The 20448-nt window shown below is 37.8% G+C and overlaps 1 long non-coding RNA gene across 3 annotated transcripts in view; it reads left to right on the top strand.

Moving 5' to 3' along the window:
• The window catches only part of LOC140917278 (uncharacterized), an 83022-nt gene that overhangs the window by 37690 nt on the left and 24884 nt on the right, over positions 1-20448 (top strand). For 2 of the 3 annotated variants that reach the window (XR_012160770.1, XR_012160771.1), the window contains exon 2: positions 14764-14912. The exons of the other annotated variant lie outside the window; for it this stretch is intronic. This is a non-coding gene — a long non-coding RNA (uncharacterized lncRNA). The remainder of the gene's footprint in view (positions 1-14763; positions 14913-20448) is intronic. 3 annotated transcript variants of the gene reach the window in all.

The following is a 20448-nucleotide window of genomic DNA, read 5'->3' as shown; positions in this document are numbered from 1 at the left end:
AGCAATTTTTCACTCAAGTGGACAGCATGCAATTTTCAACTTTCTCAGGGCAGCAGTAATTTGTACTCTCCCCTTTTTATGATTTGTTCAAAGCCTTTTTGATGAATATGGCCATTATTCATCTTAGAGCTAGATAGGACCATTTTGCATCCTAACTTTCTTCCCCTTTTGGAGTTGTACATCTCTTAGGAGTTTAAAAGTGAAGAAGAGTTCACTATATTAGTCACATTTGGGAGTGGAAACACAATATTAATCAATGTCACACAAAAACAGGTATATAGGAAAAAGTGTTCCACATTTCCCTTGAGTAAAGATAACACGAATTGTATGGAAATAAGCCAAAGCTTTTTCATGAGTAGGGCTCTAAGTCTTTAGAAATAGGATGCAGGCTTAGTAAACAAGGTTTCCCATGTCTTTAATCCTAATCCCAACATATAAACCACATTCTCAGTGGAGCAGTTAATGGCATATTGACTAAACATAGCCAGAGTTGTTGGCTTTTATTTTTTTATTTCATTCTATAATATCTATTCTCAGATTTAAATTTCACTCTCCTTTTCTGTCTCCCGTGCATTGAAACAACATACAGTCACTGGTCTTCCTATTGACTGATGCCCGTGTCAAATGTATTGGGTTTTTGTGATGTAAACACCTGTCCACTAAAAGTTAAGGCCCTCAACTCATTTAAAATAGGTCAGGGAACATCCATCAGATGGTAGTGAGTGAGCTGGATCATTTTAAAATGGCCTAATTTTCAGAAAGTGCTCAGCACCCATGCTCTGAAAATCAGGCTAATTGAAAGTGTCTTAGGTTGGGCACTCGCAAATTAAAGTACTCAAAATCACCAGTCTCTTTTGAAAATCTTGGCCTCACTGTAACATCTTCATGACTTGGTGGAGCATTTTCTATTCCATGACTGGAAAGGGAAAGGGAGAAAATTTGTGCCCTACAAGTCATTCTGCAGCAGTTACACCCTGAATGAATTTGGCTCTATGGGTTTTGATGACACATAAATTAAGACTGCCACTGGACAGATTTAAACTACATCCTGTGTACTTCCTTCTTCTAGTCTTCAGTGTTTCCTCTCTTTTTACATTTTTTTAAACTTTTCACTTTTTTCTGCTGTTTTTATACTATTCTAATAAGTTCTATTGCCCCTTCTTGTCTGTCACCATCCCATGTTTGAGGGAGTGCAACCCTCAACTGTACAATGGTGCAGTATGGCCTTGAGGAGTCAAGAGGCTATATGAAACATTGCTGCACTCACAGCTTAACTGGAGAAAGCAAGCATGTCAGTTCTTTGGCATAAAAGATGTGAAAGTGCTATGGGATCTTTTTTTTCTTTTTTCAGTTGGGCCCCAAGTGTTCCCATGCTATACGTGTGATGTGCATTACTAGCCGATTAGAAGTGACATCAATTAGTCACTTTTCCGTGGGTTTGATGGAAAATAAAAATGAGCTCCTGTACACAAAAATCTCAAATTCATCTCTGTGTTGCCTAGGGATCTTTTCCCTTGCAATATCAGTTATCAGTTTAATATAATATTGTTGACTTAACAATGATGTATTTCAGGCTGAAGGCAGAAATGCATTTTGCATTAATAAATTGTTTTGAGATGGATTTAAGGAATATTTCATTACATAAGAGAGGCAGCTATAAAACATATTTGGTGGTCTTTCAATCATTGCTACCTGTGGTCTATTTGTAGGGATGGCATTTATCAGAGTGGCAGGAAATATTAAACAAGTGATAGACAGTTATTAGTTCTCCTAAAACAGAAGTCCTCATACCTTATACTCCTACGCCATGGGAAAAATTCACTTGGTATTTTCTTTCTGGCAACTGTTCTGCTGTTCATAATTTGATGGAAAATTGATTAATCACACATTTAACTCAATGCAAGATCTTCTGCACTGTAATAAATTATGGCCATTAATCAATAAGTACAAAGTAATTCCAGGAGTCTGGAGACATGCTGGTTTCTAATAGAAAAACTTGCGCTTAGGCCTTTCTGCCAGTGACCACTTCATCTGAGGTATTTTGCACCTGCCTCAATCCAATTAGATGACATAATTGATGAATCTCAATGCACTTGATAATTTGTTACACAAAAGAAAGAATGTTTTGGCATATCCATTAAACCCTGATGTACAACACTTTGCAAGGAGAGAAGGTGAACGAGGAAGAACAGAAGCTTAGGATGGAAGTCTTAAAGTTCAAGTAGGAATGTGGAAAACCCTGTTTAGTACATGGAAGTGAGTATGCAAATTCAATTTAACTTAAAACAAAAGTACACCCATTTCCTTCTCTTCTAGATGAAGAGAAACTAACCGCGTTTAAAAACTTCCATGACATCTTGTTCCTTTTATGAAAAATGAAATGGTATGATTAGAGTAAGTATTCAGGAAGTATTGGTTCCCAGGCAATCTAATCAGTGTTTCCTTGGTTAAGTATCAGTTACAGTTTTACATATCTCAGTCCTTTAGCACCTGTTATATGCAGCTAACAAATAGGCACTCAATAGATTTCAGTGAGAGAAAGCATGTGAAGATAAAAAGAAAACCAGTCTGCTGCTAATTCTGTCACTAGGAGACGCCATGAGCAGATTTTGTTTAGAGACTTTGAAAAACAATTAGCTAAGGATTATAGGACTAAAAGGCCTTTACTAGCTGTACCTGGAAAATACTTTGCCCATTTAATGCCTTCTAAGCTGTCATTGTGCTTGAACTTCAGTTCTAGTGATTAATGAAAAGCTTCAGGGCACAGCTAGAAGCTAAAGTCTCAATTATGAAAAAGCAGTAACTAGTTTAATGTGCTGATGCTTTTATACTTAAACTGACAGCTGTGAAAAATGGCAATATTTCCAATCACGCTTTAATAATTTATCATTAATTTATTGGCATGTCCAACATACTTTACTCCCACTATTCTTTTTTTCCTTTTCGGTGCATGGCATTTTGACATAGAAGAACAAAATCTGTTGCAAATCTCTAAGGAGGAACTTCCTTTTTGTGGCTGAGTGGCTATTGTTTCTAAGCCTTAAAATGTTGTCAAACAGCCCACAGTTTATTAATAGAAATACAGTATAAGCATTTTGGTGGGCCAGATCCTTGCCTGGAGTAAATCAATGTAGCTCGATCAGTTTAAGTTGAGCTATGCTGTGTCATATCTGCTGAGGATATTGACTTGTGTGATCTGAGGTAAACATGTTCATGAATGCAATTTTTTGCTTGGCCCTGGAATGCCATTTTGAGCTGGAGCAAGAACAGAAATGAACTATCAGAAAGTTCTAAATCAGAACTTAAAATTTAGAAAGGAGTTCTTTTGAAAAATAGAGCCAGATTCTCAGCTGGAATAAACCGGCTCATATTAACTCATATTAACTCATATAATAACTCATATTATTTACAGGGCCATCAGAATGTCACATGTCTAATTCCATATATGGAAGTAGTCATGTGGTAACATATACATAAGGAGATACAGTATATGTGTGCATGTATATAAACCTCCAAATATTAAAATACAAGACATGAATTTCATGTTTGTCATCTTAAACATTTTCCTTAATAAGTCTAAGCCTTTTCCACATATACCTGTCCTTTATCTCTCCCGGACTGAGCCCATATTTTCTAAAAATAATCTATCTCTTGTAAGATACAATACCTCCTCTGATGCTGCTGAAATGGATAAGAATATTGAGCATTCTGCAATAGAAGGATTTGTCTCATTTTTTTTCTGTCTTAAAGTGCTATTTTTAGCTGTTATTAATGTTACTTTAATCCAAATGTTATTTGCAGAGGAAGCACGCAGGTATTCTTTAGTCATTTAATACACAGAGATCTGGGGAATGCTGTAAAACCAGACCTATAAACTCTTTGATAGGGCTGAATATTTTCTGTCCAAATTCGTATCCCTTTCAATGGGAATAGTTATGACTGTGACTGAACTTAAGCATGTAATAATGAGTGCAATATGGAGATATAGAGAAATATAGTTTATGGATGTTATTCATCACAGTGTGAATCAGGGTCTCTTCTGAAGTAGAAAACATTTATTGGCAGTCAGTGCTCCTCAGCCGCTAGACTGTTACATGCACCTAATCAGTGTGATCCCTTTCTGCTATGTCCATATCCCCTCCCCAGCCAGCACTATGCACTGTTGGGGCAATACTGCCTGTTTGCAGGGTTCCCAAGTGAACAATGTGTGCCACTGTCAACTGCTATCTTGGTACATTTTCTATTACCAGCAGACTCTGCATCTTCAGTTATGCCAGAGAAAACTGGCTTAACTGAGGGCATATGACCTCAAAACACTACATAGTATAAATGTAAGAATGAAAATGGACAGTGCCAGCAAATACCTAAAGATGTGCTCCTTGTGCTTGCAGACTAGTAGACTCAGTGGTGGTATTTGCATGAATAAGGCAAGCAGGACTGAGCCAAAAATGTATTTTGATATCATCTGTGGAAGTACAAAAATAAAAGATGATATTTCCAGGACTGACTTGCCTGGCTGGTATCATAATATCATTCCAAAGGAGCACCACTTTCTAAAAGTTTTGTAGCATTATGAATGCCCATAAGTACATTACTATGTGGATAACAAACTATCCATCTTGAGTAAAATGTTCACAAATTCCTAAGTGACGTATGAGCCCAAGTCCCATTTTCAAAAGTAACTTAGGAGCCGAAGGCACACTGAAAGTCAATAGGTGAGTTTGACAATTTTATCCCTTATCCATAGCATGTTTGGAAGTTCCCAAATGTCTGTGAGACAATCCCACATTGAAGAAATGAAAAGGAAGATAGGGCCTGATCCAAAGCATATAAAAGCCTTTACAAAGTGTCTTTTCACTAACCAGTGAGTTTTGGACCAAACCAATGATCATTACTGATAATTAGAAGTAAGAGACACAGAATAAATAGAATCAGGGTGGTGGCCTGTTCATGATTAAAAGAAAGACTTGGCACTTTAAATCATACTAATTGGAGTGCCATATACTACCATGGGAGGAGCAAGGGTCCCAGGGACTGCAATTGTAGGGGGGTCACAATGTGGAAGAAGTCTCCTTGCTCTGTCCTCCCGGCTGTAAGGGACAGGCACAATCTGGTCCTAAAGGTAAGCAGTTTAGTTCATAGCATGCCTTATGTGACAAGCCAGAGCATGAAGCATCAGCCACAGAGCTCAATTCTGGCAGCCTTTCTCAAGCTGACTAGTACCTCGCTCGGTGGGACTACTTGCCTGATCCCTGTCCCTACACACACACAGCCTTTTGGGCAACATGTTCCCTGTGGGTAGCACCTTGGAAGCAGCCCTACAGTCCCTCAATTGCAGAGGCTGCATGTCTGGTTGAACTTACACAAACAGTTCAAAGTGGGGGGAGATGGAGGTGCGCTCCTTAGTCTCTCCGACCTGCGAGCCCCAGAATCTAGCCTGTAATAGCTAACTATGTGCATGTAATAGTCTCTGCAATCCTATCAGAATATCTTCTGGAAACATTGTCTCTCCTGAGAAGTTTACCCAACTTGCCTTGGAGTATTTTATGTTGACACTCTGAAATGAGAGGTCTTATACTACTTATATGGCTCAGAAACATTTATTACATGGTTAAAAGACTTCCTTAAAAAAATCAAAGCTTTTAAAATCAGGCAAGGCAGGTACACCCTACAATAGTGGATCACTCTTAATGGAAATGGTAGTGTTGTAAAGTTAGAAAATGTCTCTAGATATGGATGGGACTATCTAAATATCCAGAGATCCTAAGATAATATATATTCTGACTGATGTATTACAGATGCATTTCCAGTACTGGGCCAGTGTGATGGGAAGATCAGATTTAAAATGTTTAGGGCAGGAAGAGACCAGAGCTTTCATTTGATAGATGAATTTTAGGTGGCTAACAAATGGGAAAGTTATCTCTTCATTTTGATAATCAGTCTCTGCCTTGTAGGGCAGCAGATCAGTTTCTTATGCAGTCTCTTTAATGTGAAAAAGATTCAGATTTTCATTCTCTGCCCTACATACTCGGGTCAGAGAGAGAACATCCTATTTTTATAGCTTTGAAGCCAAATGGTTGTGCAGAGGCTGATTTCTTCCCAAATCATTCTCAGAATTAAAAAAAAAAAATTCCCCAAAGGGAGCCCCATCTATTTCATCTAATATCTACCTTAAAAGAAAGGGACAACACAACTAAGAAGACTCTGAATTTCACCTGTCAAAGGGCAATATGAACATTATTCAGTCCTGGTGGTAACAGCTGGCATTACTGAAACTCTTGCCCAATTAGAGAAAAGTGGTCCTTGAAAATGATTCAGTGAATTGCAGAATAACTGGAAAAAATAAGCATATTTTTAACTAGAAAAAAGCCTCTGTGTTCTTTTTCCTCCACGTGTGGCTGCATTGTTTTAAGTGTGAATGTAGCCTGTGACAGCTGAATAAGGCTTTATTTATTACAAACAGTTTGGTTCAAGAACTCATGGAAAGCACATTTGTATCTACTTTGTTGCAAATGCTGACCACATTCTGATTTAGAGAAAGTGCTAAAGGGATTAAATGCACAAACATCTGCCTGGAACAAATGGCCGCAAACACTAGACACGTGTTTTGCTCCCATTGGAGCTCATCAGCACAAATCCTGTTTCTTGGGTAGGTTTAGACACTCAGTGTCAGGGTAGCTCAGTATTTTATTGTAAATTGTGAAATAAGAAGGCATTTTCCCCACAGATGATTTGTTGCAGAGACTTTGGGGGAGCTCATCTGGGAAGCTTGTCTTGGGATCACTTTTAATATTTCATTGCAGACTTTAGAAGGAAATTGTTTCATTTATGTAAACACAGTGCAGGATAATAACATTATTTTATAGTACTGTGTAAAACAAGTAAGTCATACAGATTTATACTTTGAGGGCTCTGTTAGTAGTTAATCTGCTGCTGACCACCTGCGGAGGAGGACTGGAAGAGTTGTCTTTTGATCTCTTTTGTGAAATGACCTTTCAGGTTGAAAAAAATATATAAGAAAATAGATGTGGATGAACCTTAAAAGGTTTGGTACAAATATTCTGTTTGGAACTGTTTGGTCCTTTAGAAAAGGTTGCTATAGGACATTAAATGTATGAAAAAGGGTAACATCTGTGTTTTAGGTCAAGAAGGATCATCACACATTAATGTAACTCAGCTAACTTCTTACAGGTCACTGAGACACATTGTTGATCTGTTAGAGTAATTTGTAAAAATTCTGTATTCTCAACAAAGCCTGAAGAAACAAAATGTTAATGGAGATAGAATGTAATTTTAACTTCATTCTTCTATACTTATTACTTTTCCTAGAGGCTACCGCCTAGTTGCAGCATTCCTATGTATTACATACAGTAGACAGTGCTTCTTATAACATCTGCATCTGGTCTTCTGTAATCAGTTTCTGACCTTTTCCTTATGTAGTATAAGAAAATTTTTACAAGGGCTGGTAGAAGGACATAGTTAACTTAAGTTAAATCTATTCGAACAGAAAGGGCCACATTTAAACCCATTTAATAAAAGTCCAAATTTTCAATTCCATCTTAATTGCACCAGCAAATTTTGAAGATTCATCTATGTGACACCAAAACAGAAATTTAACTTAGTTATTTTGCACAGGCATAAATGATCACTTGTGGTAGCAGAGAGTAGGCTCTCAACCTCTGAATGGATCAGATGTGTATTATGGATATGTTCTGGCTTCATTTTTTTATGATGCTGAATTTCTTTGACTTATTGTAACAATACAGTGCCTCTTCTTGAAGTTTCACATGTCTGAATATCAACAGGCATACTTCTTGTATTTCTTTAATCAACTGAACATTCAGAAGGTATCTAGAATCCCCTGAAGGACTTTGTGCTGACAATAATATCTGCTTCAGCTCTATATGTGGACTTGAAAAGGTGCAAATTAAGCAGCATTATTCTCTTTCTTAAACTCTGCTCTTGTGAGAGATCATACTGAATAAAGAACTTTGCCCAGACCAATGGTAATTTTTTCCAAAGCACCTAAGTCCAGTTTCCAACGTTGATGTAGGCACTTAGGCTCCTAAGCCACTTAGATGCTTTTGAAAATGGGACTTAGGTACTTTTGAAAAATGTACCCCAAATCTCCTTTATGGAATGCTGGATCCAAATTTTCCTGAGCATGCTCAAAAATTGAGCAAACCATGTACACTACATTATGCTCACAGATGTTCCTTCAGGATCATAAAGTAATGTATTTTGGGTCGATAGTTACACACAACTTGAGATATAAAGTGTGTCCTTTTTAGTTGAGTATTTTCTGTGTGCTAGATGGCTCAAAATCCTTTGGCAGTCTTAAAATACCTTCAAACATTCGAAACAAGTGAGTAGTTTGTGTACATTGCTTGCTACCAAAACTTTAAATTTAAATAATGACTATTTGCATTTCCAGACATTTGAGTCTCAGTGGTATTACTGGCAATAACACCGTTACTAGGGCTTATCTTAAGAAGCATTGCTAGTGAAAAGCAGTATTCTTAGGCGTGCTAACCCCTCCCCCACCCCCTCAAAAACCCTTTTCTATCTCCCAGTATTGACCATAATCAAAGGTATTTGGGGGATTTCTTTTGGCAGCATGGGGATTTCAGTTCTAGATCATTTTGATTTTTTTCATACCATAAGAGAGAAATTTACTTATGAGACTGAAGGTGAATTGGATTCTAAGCATTTTTACTGGAGCAGAGAGGGTAACAAATAATTTAATACAAACAAAGTTCTTAAGATTTTCTGGAATTTAAATCTTTTCCAAGTTCTCCCAAGACTTCTGTTTACTGTATAGTTCCATACATGCTAACCAGTGGAAATTAGAGATCTGTCAGATGCTATATAACTCACACCTGGTTGTGTGCAATGGATGATCTGAAATTGTAGGTGCTAAAGAGGAAGGGTGAGGTCCCAGAGGACTACAGAAGGACAAATATAGTATTTATTTTAAAAAGGGGAACAAAAAGGACCTGGGGAATTATAGACCAGTCAGCCTAACTTCAATACCTGGAAAGATACTGGAACAAATTATTAAACACTCGGTTTGTAAGCACTTGGAGGAAAATAGAGTTATAAGGAATAACCAGCATGAATTTGTCAAAAACAAATCATGCCAAGCCAATCTAATTTCCTTTTTTGACAGGGATATTGGCCTAGGGGGATGGAGAGAAGAAGTAGATGTGATATATGTTGATTTTAGTAGGGCTTTTGACACAGTCCCACATGACATCCTCATAAGCAAACTAGGGAAATGCGGTCTAGATGAAATTCCTATATAGTGGGTGTACAACTGGTGGAAATGACCATATTCAAAGAGTAGTTATCAGTGGTTAGCAGTGAAACTGGGAGGGCATATCTAGTGGGGTCCCACGGGGCTAGTCCTGAGTCCAGTAAGACAAAGGAAGTAATTGTTCCACTGTACTCAGCCCTGGTGAGGTCTCAGCTGGAATGCTGTGTCCAATTCTGGGTGCTCTGCTTTAGGTAAGATATGGACAAATAGGATAGAGTCCAGAGGAGAGCAACAAATATGATAAAAGGTTTAGAAATGTTTAAAAAATAAGCATGTTTCGTTTTGAGAAAAGAAGACTGAGGGAGGACCTCATAACAGTCTTCAGATATGTTAAGAGCTGTTATAGAGAGGATGGTGATCAATTGTCCATGCCCACTGAAGGTAAGACAAGAAGTAATGGGATTAATCCGCAACAAGGGCAATTTAGGCTAGATATTAGGAAAAACTTTGTAACTGTAAGGATAGTCAAGCTCTGGAATAGGCTTCTCAGGGAGGTTGTGGAATCCCCATCATTAGAGATTTATAAGAACAGGTTGGACATCCACTTGTCAGGGATAGTCTGTATTTACTTGTTCCCACCTCAGGGAGCTGGACTTGATGACTTCCTGAGGTCTCTTCCAGCCCTGCATTTCTATGGTTCTATTTTACCAATATCTGGTTGTGCTCAGTATGTATCTGAAATTGCACACTATTTTCAATTAAAGCTAGGCAATAATTACCCACAAAAATATCAAACAGCAAACATATCCATTGAATTTTTCTGCAAGCACTTGCATGTTCATATAACAAGCTAGCTGCCTCCAGCCCTCCAGGATACCCTTAAGCAATGCTTTTCAACAGGCCACATTTTTTTTTCCAATATTTCAGCCATAAGGTATCAAATTGCAAGAGTCTTCTTGTAGTCTGTTACATATGTTTCAATGTAACAACTCAACACTGATTTCACAAACAAATGACTGAGGTATGTATAAAAACCAAGGGTTAGAAATAAAGCATAATACAGAAATGTCCCCAGTAGCTCTAAGTACACAAAACTGTGTCTACAAAATACAAAATACCCTTCTGTTTTCTTAGTAGCTTTGTTGTGATGACGCCATGTATGTGAGTACTGCCCTAGAAAAATTTCCAGGACATACGTAGCAGAGTAATCCATTTACTTTCTGCTTCATGTAACTCTAGGAAGAATTCATTCACAGCAGTAGAACTTCTGGGGATTGTAAGGTTCAGAGATCTAGTCTTTCCGCTCAAAGTACTAGAAATGTCGTGTATACAGACACTCACCCGCTGGAAGTCAGTTTATTAACCTAGAAATAGTCTAACTGTAACCTCATTCTATTGTAGTCTAATGCTTTGGTGGTCTCTATCATTTTGACACTTAACAGTGAGCACAGAGGTTCTAGCTATGTGTGATTACTGACTAAAAATTAAAAGCATTTATTCTGTACGCATTAAAGGCCTGCATCTCTATGATGTTATGATCTCAAATTTGCAGGAACAGCATTAAATTATAGTGTTGTATTTATATTTACAAGTGCGCGTAACAAAATACTGCCCTTGCCATGAATACCTCTCTTTCTGCACTCCCCTCCACTTGTATACCCAGGTAGGGCCAAATATAATCTGTTTCTAACTTCCTACAGGTTGCATATAAGTGCATGAAGTGGGCAGGACACAGAGATCCTGCTCCACTATGAGCCCCCCACACCAAGGCTGGTCACAACTGTAGTACCTGGTCTTATCTGAGTTAAAATATAGTGCAGGCTAGCAGTGCTACCCCTGAGAACACGGGAAGAGATTGGGCTATGGCTCTGCCTCCTTCATATCAAGCAGCAGAGCTGGCTAGGACCTCAACCCCTGCAAAGTGCTGAACACCCACAACTTCTGCTGACTTCAATGTGTGCCATGTGCTCAGCAGCACCTTGTAGGACCAAGCCCTAGCTGCAGAGCGAGCACTCAGCATGCCCTTTAAGAGTGGAGAGACTGTCCATGTTTCTCTGCATTCTAATGAGCTTTGATTATACAGGAAGAATTAAGGAAGAATGCATTCCTTGCCTGGTTTGAAAGCTTCTTCCCATAATCAAATATTTTACTAAGTTAAATTGCACAAGGTTGCATCGTTGATTGTCCTCACATGTTGTGAAGGCCTGTGCTGATGTGTCATACCTATGAAAATCACAGACTCTCTGGCATGTCCAATGTGACCCAGGCCCGATATTTTATGTAAATGATACTGATATCTCTGGAACTTGGGACTTTTTCAGAAAAGAATACTTTTTTGAAAATGGCATTGTTTGTAAACTGGCTTCTCTTAAGGGCCTAATCTTTGATTCTTAAGCTTTTCAGAGTAGGGACTGTCCTTTTGTTCAGTGTTGTACAGCACCTAACAGAATGGGATACTGGTCCATGATGGGGGGGGCCTTAGGTACTACCACAGTATAAATAATAATAATAAATAATCTCCTCATAATGTTAATTCATTATTATTATTACATGCTTTTTTGTGACTGTCTTATTTTACAACTGAAACAAAGCAAAGGGTAATTTATAGCTACAGAGGTAGAGACATCGGCCAGGTACTTTTCTCCCTAGCATATATTTGATGATTCTGCTCCCATTAAAGTCGATGGAAGTTTTGTCATAGACTTAAATGGAAACAGAATCAGGCCCTTAGGACCTTTTTCACCCCTGCACTATTCCAATGTTACTGGGAGCAGTGGAGTTCCACTGTTGTAAAATTGAAGTGAAGCAGTGATGAAACAGACCCTTAGTCTGTATCCTATTCACATCTGTGCAGATTCTGTAGGAGATCTTATTTTATCTCTCTCAATGAACTGAATGTTTGGAATCTGTATTTATGTGCTAAGAGGAGAAAATATGCCCACAGTTCATTCGCATAATGAACAGGATGGGAAAATAATTCTGTGGGGACTAACATTGTTTGGTTTGTCATGAGACATACTTGACATTTACTGCTTTGTCCCCTTTGTGCTATTGCAATACACTGTTAAAAGATTGTACCATAAATCTGAAAGAATGTTTTGCGAAGTTCATATCTGCATTTGCTACCTTTAATATTAATAGGAGGATATCTTTAAAGTGAGTAAATTGAGAAAGTGGCTGAAACTGTAGTTTATAAAAGAAGATTAGTGGGTTTAATATGCACTGGAGAGTAAAAGAAAAATCTTATTACTGTATGGAGAAATTACCTCATAAAGAAGCTAATACAACAGGCTAGGGAGTAATTTTTAACAAGGTTTTTATGATGCACAAGTGTAGGGAAGTTAATGAACTTATCTTTCTAGTTATTTTCAGATTGTAACAATGCTTTTCTTTTGAGTTCTTGTGCTTTAAAAAGTAAAACACATTTAATCACTTACAATAAAACTAACTCATTATTTTGATAAATCAAGGAAAACCGTATACTGTTCAGTTAGATGTTTGTGGCAGTAATGCTAGAAACTAGATCAGGTGATTATATTAAATATGGAACAGAACAAAAAGTAAACTGCTTGCCTTATGTATTGTTGAAATTAAAAGATGCCACCTTGTCAGTGAATGTTCATTTTTGGGAGGATCTACTCTGGTTTTGATAATAGGACTTGGGGAAAAAAAAGACTAAAGTAGGGAGTGAGGCCAAGACTTGGTTTTAACAATTCCACTCGTTGCATAATAGCCATGTGGTCTTTGACATTCATAAAACAGACATCTGAAGAATGTCACATCCAACAGCAAAGAAACCATGGGGGGAGTTGGTAAATACAGAATGTCCATCTGTCAGCACCCCAGCATGGCATGCGTAGGTATTGTGTAGGAGGAGTATGTCCACATTTTTCTGCCCAAATGCAAAGACAGACTGCTGAGTAAAACAGTTCAATCTTGATATTGATTAGAGAGATGTGCTCTCCTTCTACACTATAATGACTGCACTTGAAATTAATTCAGCAAAACTCCAAAGGAAAGATCTCAGGTTAGAAGACACCCACTTCAGGTTTTTAAGTACAGATGTACGAAAACAGAACTTGCGCATGTTTGGAGATACCACCAAAAGGTGACACTATAATAGGATAAACTCACCTGATTGGGAGTTTATCTAAACTATATCGGCATAGACTGGAATAATATTAAGGATCAAAATTATTCACAAAGTACAGCATACAAACATGGGGAAAGAAAACAAATGGAGGGTGGTGACAAGAAAATGAAAGTTGGTTGTTTCCTGACTGAGAAATGGAGAAGGATGAGGTTTTGAGTTGATTTGCTTTTGTTGATGAGAACATTCTTCTATTTATGTGTATCTGCATGGAGTGGAAGTAGGATGTTCCCCACTGTTTTAATATTCTGAGTAAGTTAGTGACAAGCAAGTTACACACAGCTCAAAGCATTCAAGTATCACCACACCCTTGATCAATTATAGTTGCCACTGTTTACTGCACAAACTATGTGGGCATCATTGTTTGATCCAATTAATCTAGGGACTCCTATAGTTAAGAGGAGGCCATGGCCCCCAAATCAGTGCTGTAATTACTGTAGTATATCATGGGTGGGAGAAGTATCAGTTTTTCCAAACAGTCCACAGCTCTATGCAACTGGAAAGCACCAGATTCCCAAGTAATATTGCATGGGGACGCACACTGTTGGTGACATAGTGATTTTAGGAGTTAAATGCAGAGGTGATTGCATGGAGCTGGTGGAACTTATACTTTCTTCCAGCACCCTCAACATGTCACTTATGTTATCTTACATTCAGAGGGTGAAATCCTGACCCCTTTGTAATCAGGGACAAAACTCTCATTGACTTCAACGGAGCCAGGATTTCACCCAGAGGGCCTGACTCTCCACTCTCTTACACTGATGTGATCCATTTTTAAGTGAGGATCAAGCCCAGAGTGTGACCCCATTAAGAGATGAGGAGAGGTAATATCTTTTATTGGACCAACTTCTGTTGATGGAAGAGACAAGCTTTTGAGCTTATATGGAGCTTGTCTCTTTCAAAAACAGACAGTGGTGCAATAAAATATATTATTTCACCTACCTTGTCCCTCTAAGATCCTGGGACCAGCCAGCTACAAACAACCCAGTTAAGACGCAGTAAAACTCCTTTAACACTCAGTTACATTTCTTTAGAAATAAACTATCATGAAACTGATACACGGGCTCCTGTCTTTATGGGAGAATGACTAGAGAGGGAAACAGAAGTCTGTTCTAAGTATCAGTGCATCAACTTCATCTATAAAAAATTGACTATACTCCTCCTTTTGTGATTTTGAGGAAGTCAGGAGAAAATGTCTCTCTCTTAAATAAGAATCTGACAGTACAGCTAACATAAAGCCATTACTTTTATCTGTTCCTACCATCCATTTGTCCATCAGGAAAGCAGATAATATGATATAAGACTGATCCTGGCTGGATTATGAGTTGTCTCTCATTATCTCCCATTTATTTTTCAGTTGGATGAGTTGGCCTGACACTTCTTTTACAGAACAGACTTTCTTGGTGGCAATCAGAAGGAAAATCAGAGTCAGATAGAGGTGCTCTTTTATGGGCTATTAGGTTAAATGGAGAACAATAGCCAGTGACGCAACAAGGGAATTGCAAGGTAATGACATATTCAATTTTTAGTACTCTCTAAGCATGTGATGGGCTTGGGTGAAGGAGTCACAAGACTTTGTCAAGTGGTTGAAGTAGGTTCAGCCTTTACACATCACCATTAACATGATCAGAACCTGCCTCTCATGTGCAAAGAAATGTCACAATCAAAGTTCAAATGAATAAACCCAAAATCTCTTTTGTTATATGACCATTATGGTTTTCAACAAAGAAGGTGACTCTGAAATAGGCTTTGAGGTGATCCAAGCACTAACCAGACATTGCAGATGATTTCAAATGTTCTCAGTGTATGTGCATGAGGGGGAAGTATACCATTTGCACCATAGCCATTATCTGAAGTGTATGTAAATACTGGTGCTTCTGCTTTGTAATGTAGGGTAGCAATGATAGACTGATAAGCTCTGAAAGAAATAAGAAACCCCTTTTTTTAGGCTCAGTATTAACCCAACAGGAGAAAGATATGTAATTGTTTGTCATCTGATCTATATATCGGTGGTAACATATATGCTTTCCCTCTTCTTGTGTTTCTTAGAGCAGGTCTTTCTTTGTAATCAAACCATAGCAAATGCTAGAAAAGGATGCTTGGTATGAAGCATCATGGGATCAGTATGCTGAAAAAACCTTTGGAAGCCAATTTACTGTATGTTAGAGTATGGCTGTAAATAAAGGTCAGGCATTTCTGCTACTTTTTGGTTTATAGACTACGTGTTAGGATGATTTCTGGAATACATAGCCTTCTTCTGGAAAATCTCATCTACGAAAACTGGAGTTTTCCTATCCTGGTTAAGCTTTTGAGTGATCATGTGTAACACGTGGATGGAATAGTCATTTTTGTAACAGTGCTCATGCTCAGTGCCTCTAACATGGAACTGTGGTAAAATAATGAGTGATGCAAATCCAGAGGAATTCTTCTCTTCCTACCCTTTTCTCTAATAGTGCAAGTCCAGCGATGCTACCATTCAGCAGCAGGTGTGTCACTATATATATATATATATATATATATATATATATATATATATATATACACATACTTTCTGAAGAAAGTAAGGCTCCATAGTCATAGTGTCCAGAGTTCCCACATTTCCACTCAACTTATGTGCACTGTGTGGGGAACACAAATTATGTGTCAAGAATCATCATGATGGGTAAAATGGCCCTAAACAACTTATGGGTGCCTCTTTTGGAGAGAGCTGACTGATTCTGAGAGTACAAAATAAGAAGTTTTTATTCATATCAATGAGGAAATATTAGCCTTGGCATTAGTACTGCCTGATCAAGATGAGTGACTTTTCTGCTGTGGCCTCATATCAGAGATTTTGACCCATTTTCCAGCCTTTTCTGTGGGGTGTAATTCTTGCTTTGCTGGATTGTGGAGTATATACAGAACTATGGCGTCACCTACTTCTAGTACAGCTCTGTTTATAGGCCTCAGCATAATGGTGGTGCTACATACCTCCACCTCACTTCACTGTCACTACGTGTATGTCAATGCCACATGTTTTATTTTCAATACTGATGCTGGATTTCTAGTAGAAATGGGCATGAACTAAAACTCCAGATTCAAGCACCCTCAAACTTTGGTTTAGAAATTGGTTCAGAATCTGAAACTTGCAGCTGACCTCTCTCTCTGATGGGCTGAAGGAAGTACAAATATCCCCAGATTTCATAGAAGTTTGCATTCAGATCTGACCTGTATAGCTTGGCCTTATCTCTAATTTCTGGGAAACTACAGAAATGTCTTGGAATAGAATGCATCGAAAAATGAAATACACAACTGTCGTGTTGTCAGGAAGAGATTTGGGAGGGTGTCTTTATTTATCTATTAACCATGTACGTTTCTTAACTGCTACTTTCATCCCAGACTTTGTTTCATGCCTTGGTGATTTAGGATCAGTCCTTCAGTGACAAATTTTTACAAGAGAACAAGCCCACCCTTCTTCCTCTGCCTCCCCTATATCTGTATTTTCTATTCCTTCTTGTTCAGTGGAAGCTGACTGGGGCTGGAGATTGGAATTTTTGTCCTGCTGAGAATATGGAACAAAATACATTTACAGTGTTTTATTCCCCCTAGAGTAAGAAAAATCAGACTTTGTGGATGCCGATGACTCGGAGACTGATGATTTACTAAAACACACACATTTACAAATATATGCCCTTGAGAGGTCAGCTGCAAGTTTCAGACAGCAAGTTTGGTCCTTGGCTTTGGTTGCTAAAATAAAAAAAGGTGCATTAACTTTGCTAGAGATATGTACAAAACAAGTTCTGTAGGTATCTAATGAATATGTCTGATACAAATATATTTTATGTTATTGTTTAGAAGTTCTTAAACCACCCTCATCACTGTAATATCTGAGCTGCTTCCAGTGGTGCATTAAGAGAAGTGACAAACATCTGTCACATGTGGTTAGAAATGCGCTGTCAGATGATGAATACTGTCTGTGTTTGCAAACTGAAACCTTTCAGAAGAGCTACAGTTGTATTTCTCTATATAGCTAATGGAGAAATCAATAAGATGTCAATATTGTTAATTGGTATTGTTGGAAAGAAATAGTGTAGTGAGACAGTGGGCCAACTTTTGATCTCAGTAGTACTGAAAGCTGATGCCCAAATAAATCTGTTCGTCTTTAAGGTGCCACGGGACTCTTTGTTGTTTTAGTAGTACTAAAGTAAATCAAGAGTAATTGCACACAAGTCAAACAAGCTACTCAAGATTTACATAGTTTCTCTGTCCACTCCAAAACATACAAACACAGAGTAACAATGGTGTTTTGGGGAAATTTGGTGATTTTTACTGCACTACCTGTTGCTGAAGTCTTAAGCAAATGGTTTGACAAACGGTGATCTCTCTGTCTCTCTTTTTTTTTAGTCCTGTGTATATTGTTGAAGAAATAACTGCTTTGTTTGGTCTTGCAGACTAATTAATTAGTCAAGCCACAAGTTAGAAAGAAATTTTTAACAACCCGTCTCCAAGAACAACCACTGATCTGCCTTTCCGGAAATGAAGAGCTGCAGAGTAAACTTGGGTGGAAATATTACTTGAAGTATCATGAAAACACTTTCTCTCAAGTTTCAATCAACCTCATGGCTTGAGCTTGGACAGAAATATTACAAAAACAGCATTTCATGGAGTATGTCTGCTTCCAGACCCAACTGAAACTAAACATATACACAAAAATAACCAAAACCAAAATAAATATAACATTAAAACAAACAAAACAAATTCACTATATTTTTTGAACCGGAAAAGGTTCATTCTCTTCATTTTTTATCTGAACTTTTGCCCATCCACAGCTGGAAGTAGACACTGTGTTCCATGGACTGTGGAACAGATGGGGAAGAGTCATGTGAATATTGAACAATATTTCTCACAAGTATGTGTTCACCTTTTTTAGATGAATTTACTTCAACAATGCTCACTCCCCATCTGCATTTACATTATGTGAATAATCAAGCTATTGAGTTTTATTGGCACAAATGTCTTCAGAAAGCAAATTTCAAAGAGGCATGTAAAGGTATTCATGAAAAAACGCGGCTTTAATCTGCAAGCACAAGTTGATTCGGCATTATTATTGCCAGAACGTAACATGACCCCTTCCATTTCACCTCTTCATGTACAGCCATTACTGCTTGCAGTACCAAGTTGAACAAATCTGGTAATAGTATGTATCCTTGTCTCACCCCTGGGAGCATCCAGAACCATCCCATCAACTTCTTACCACATTCATCGACTTGCTATAGATGTTTTGTATCAGCTTGATCAGTTTCTTGGGGATGTCACACATTCTCAAAATTTCCCATAACTCTTTCTGTCCGATGCTATCAAAAGCCTGTTTGAAGCCTATAAAATTATTGTAGCAGGTTTGGTTGTGTTAAATATACTTCTCTGATATCTGTCTTATCACAAATACCTGATTTATTGTACTATGTCCTGTCTAAATCCAGCCTGTTCCTCTGCAAGTGCCACTTCCACAGACCTCTTCATTCTCCTCCATCTTCATGAATGCTTTTCCTGACACACTCAATAAGCTGATTCCACTCTCTCTCATCTCCTCTTTCATAGATTGTTTTTTTATTCAGTACTTGCTTTTGTTTGTAAATGTTATTGAATAGCTTGTACATCGCCTTTACCAAGTGTCCCTTGCCTTCATGCAGCAGCTCTGCAGTTATGTTGTCTCTCCCCAGTGCCTTTCCCTTTTTCAAACTTTCTATTGAGATCTCTATTTTTTCTTTTAAGAGTTCTGGCATCTGCTCTCCTTGATTTGTACTCGGAAGCTTTTTCAGGACCATTTCATCTCCTGTGTTCTGCACATTGAACAGCTCTTCATAATATTCGTCCCATTGCTTATTCTTTGCTTGTTTACACTTCATTCTTTTATCTTGCAATACAATCCCATGTCACATTACTCTTTACATATTCTTCAGCTTTTTTACATTCTTCATTTATCCAGTTGTTTCTGTCTCTTTTCTTTATGTTTTATCTCTTTGGTTAACCTATTGTACTCAACTCTTAGACTAGGACAGTGAATACATTAGATTTGCAGACAATATTGACCTCATAGCATTGACCAAGGAGGTTTTGCAGAAAATAACTGACAAGGTAGACTGGGAAAGGAGAAAATTCAGATGGAAGATTATCACAGAGAAGACAAAAATATGGCAATTTGAAGAGAAAAAGAAGAGATAAAGATCAAAGTTGCATATAAAGAACCAGAACAAGCAGAAAAATGTGTTTTCCTTGGAGGACTACTATCAAAGAATGGGAATAGGGAAGATAAATAAAAAAGAAGAATTGGACTAGCCACTGCTGCATATAGAAAATGCTGCAAGATCTGAAACGCTAAAGATATTTTCAATAAAAACAAAAATCAATGTATATGGGACAACTGTCACACCAATACTGCTGTATGGGTCAGAATACTGGAGTATGAGAAAAAGCCAGTGAATGAAAGATATTGACTGCAGAAATTAACCAGCTGATGGGAATCCTAAGAGTTTCAAGACTGCAGAAAATAAAAAAAACTGAAGTGATAAGAAAATAGCACAAGAAATAATGATGTTACAGAAGATTTAAGAAAGACAACTGTGGTGGTTTGGACACATGTCAAGAATGGAGCCATCAAGGATACCATTCATAGCGATACATACCGGATTGCAATGAAGTAGAAATAGAGGAAGACTCAGGATTGTTTGGATAGACTTGGTGAAGAACGGTGGAGAACAATAAGGTTTAAATATGAATAAAGCTGTGAAGCTGGTACAAGATAGAGAGTGGTAGAAAGACTTCATCTATCCCTATAGTCTCTGCTGAGCTGATCAGCAGGAATTAAAGACTGCCAGAACATAATGAGGGATTTTAGTGTTATTGGGGTAGATGTGTGTGTGGGTTCAATTCAGTCAGAGATCAGAGCCAATTACCAGGCAACTTATCTGACCAATCACTTCTAAACAACATAGCTTTAATTTGAAGTTTCATGATCAATCTACAAAGAAGAAAACATTTGAAAAGGTATTGAGTTAATTTTTTA

The sequence above is a fragment of the Lepidochelys kempii genome, chromosome 9 (genome assembly GCF_965140265.1).
Source record: "Lepidochelys kempii isolate rLepKem1 chromosome 9, rLepKem1.hap2, whole genome shotgun sequence".
Lineage (NCBI taxonomy): Eukaryota > Metazoa > Chordata > Testudines > Cheloniidae > Lepidochelys > Lepidochelys kempii.
This window is presented reverse-complemented; position numbering and strand designations above follow the sequence as displayed.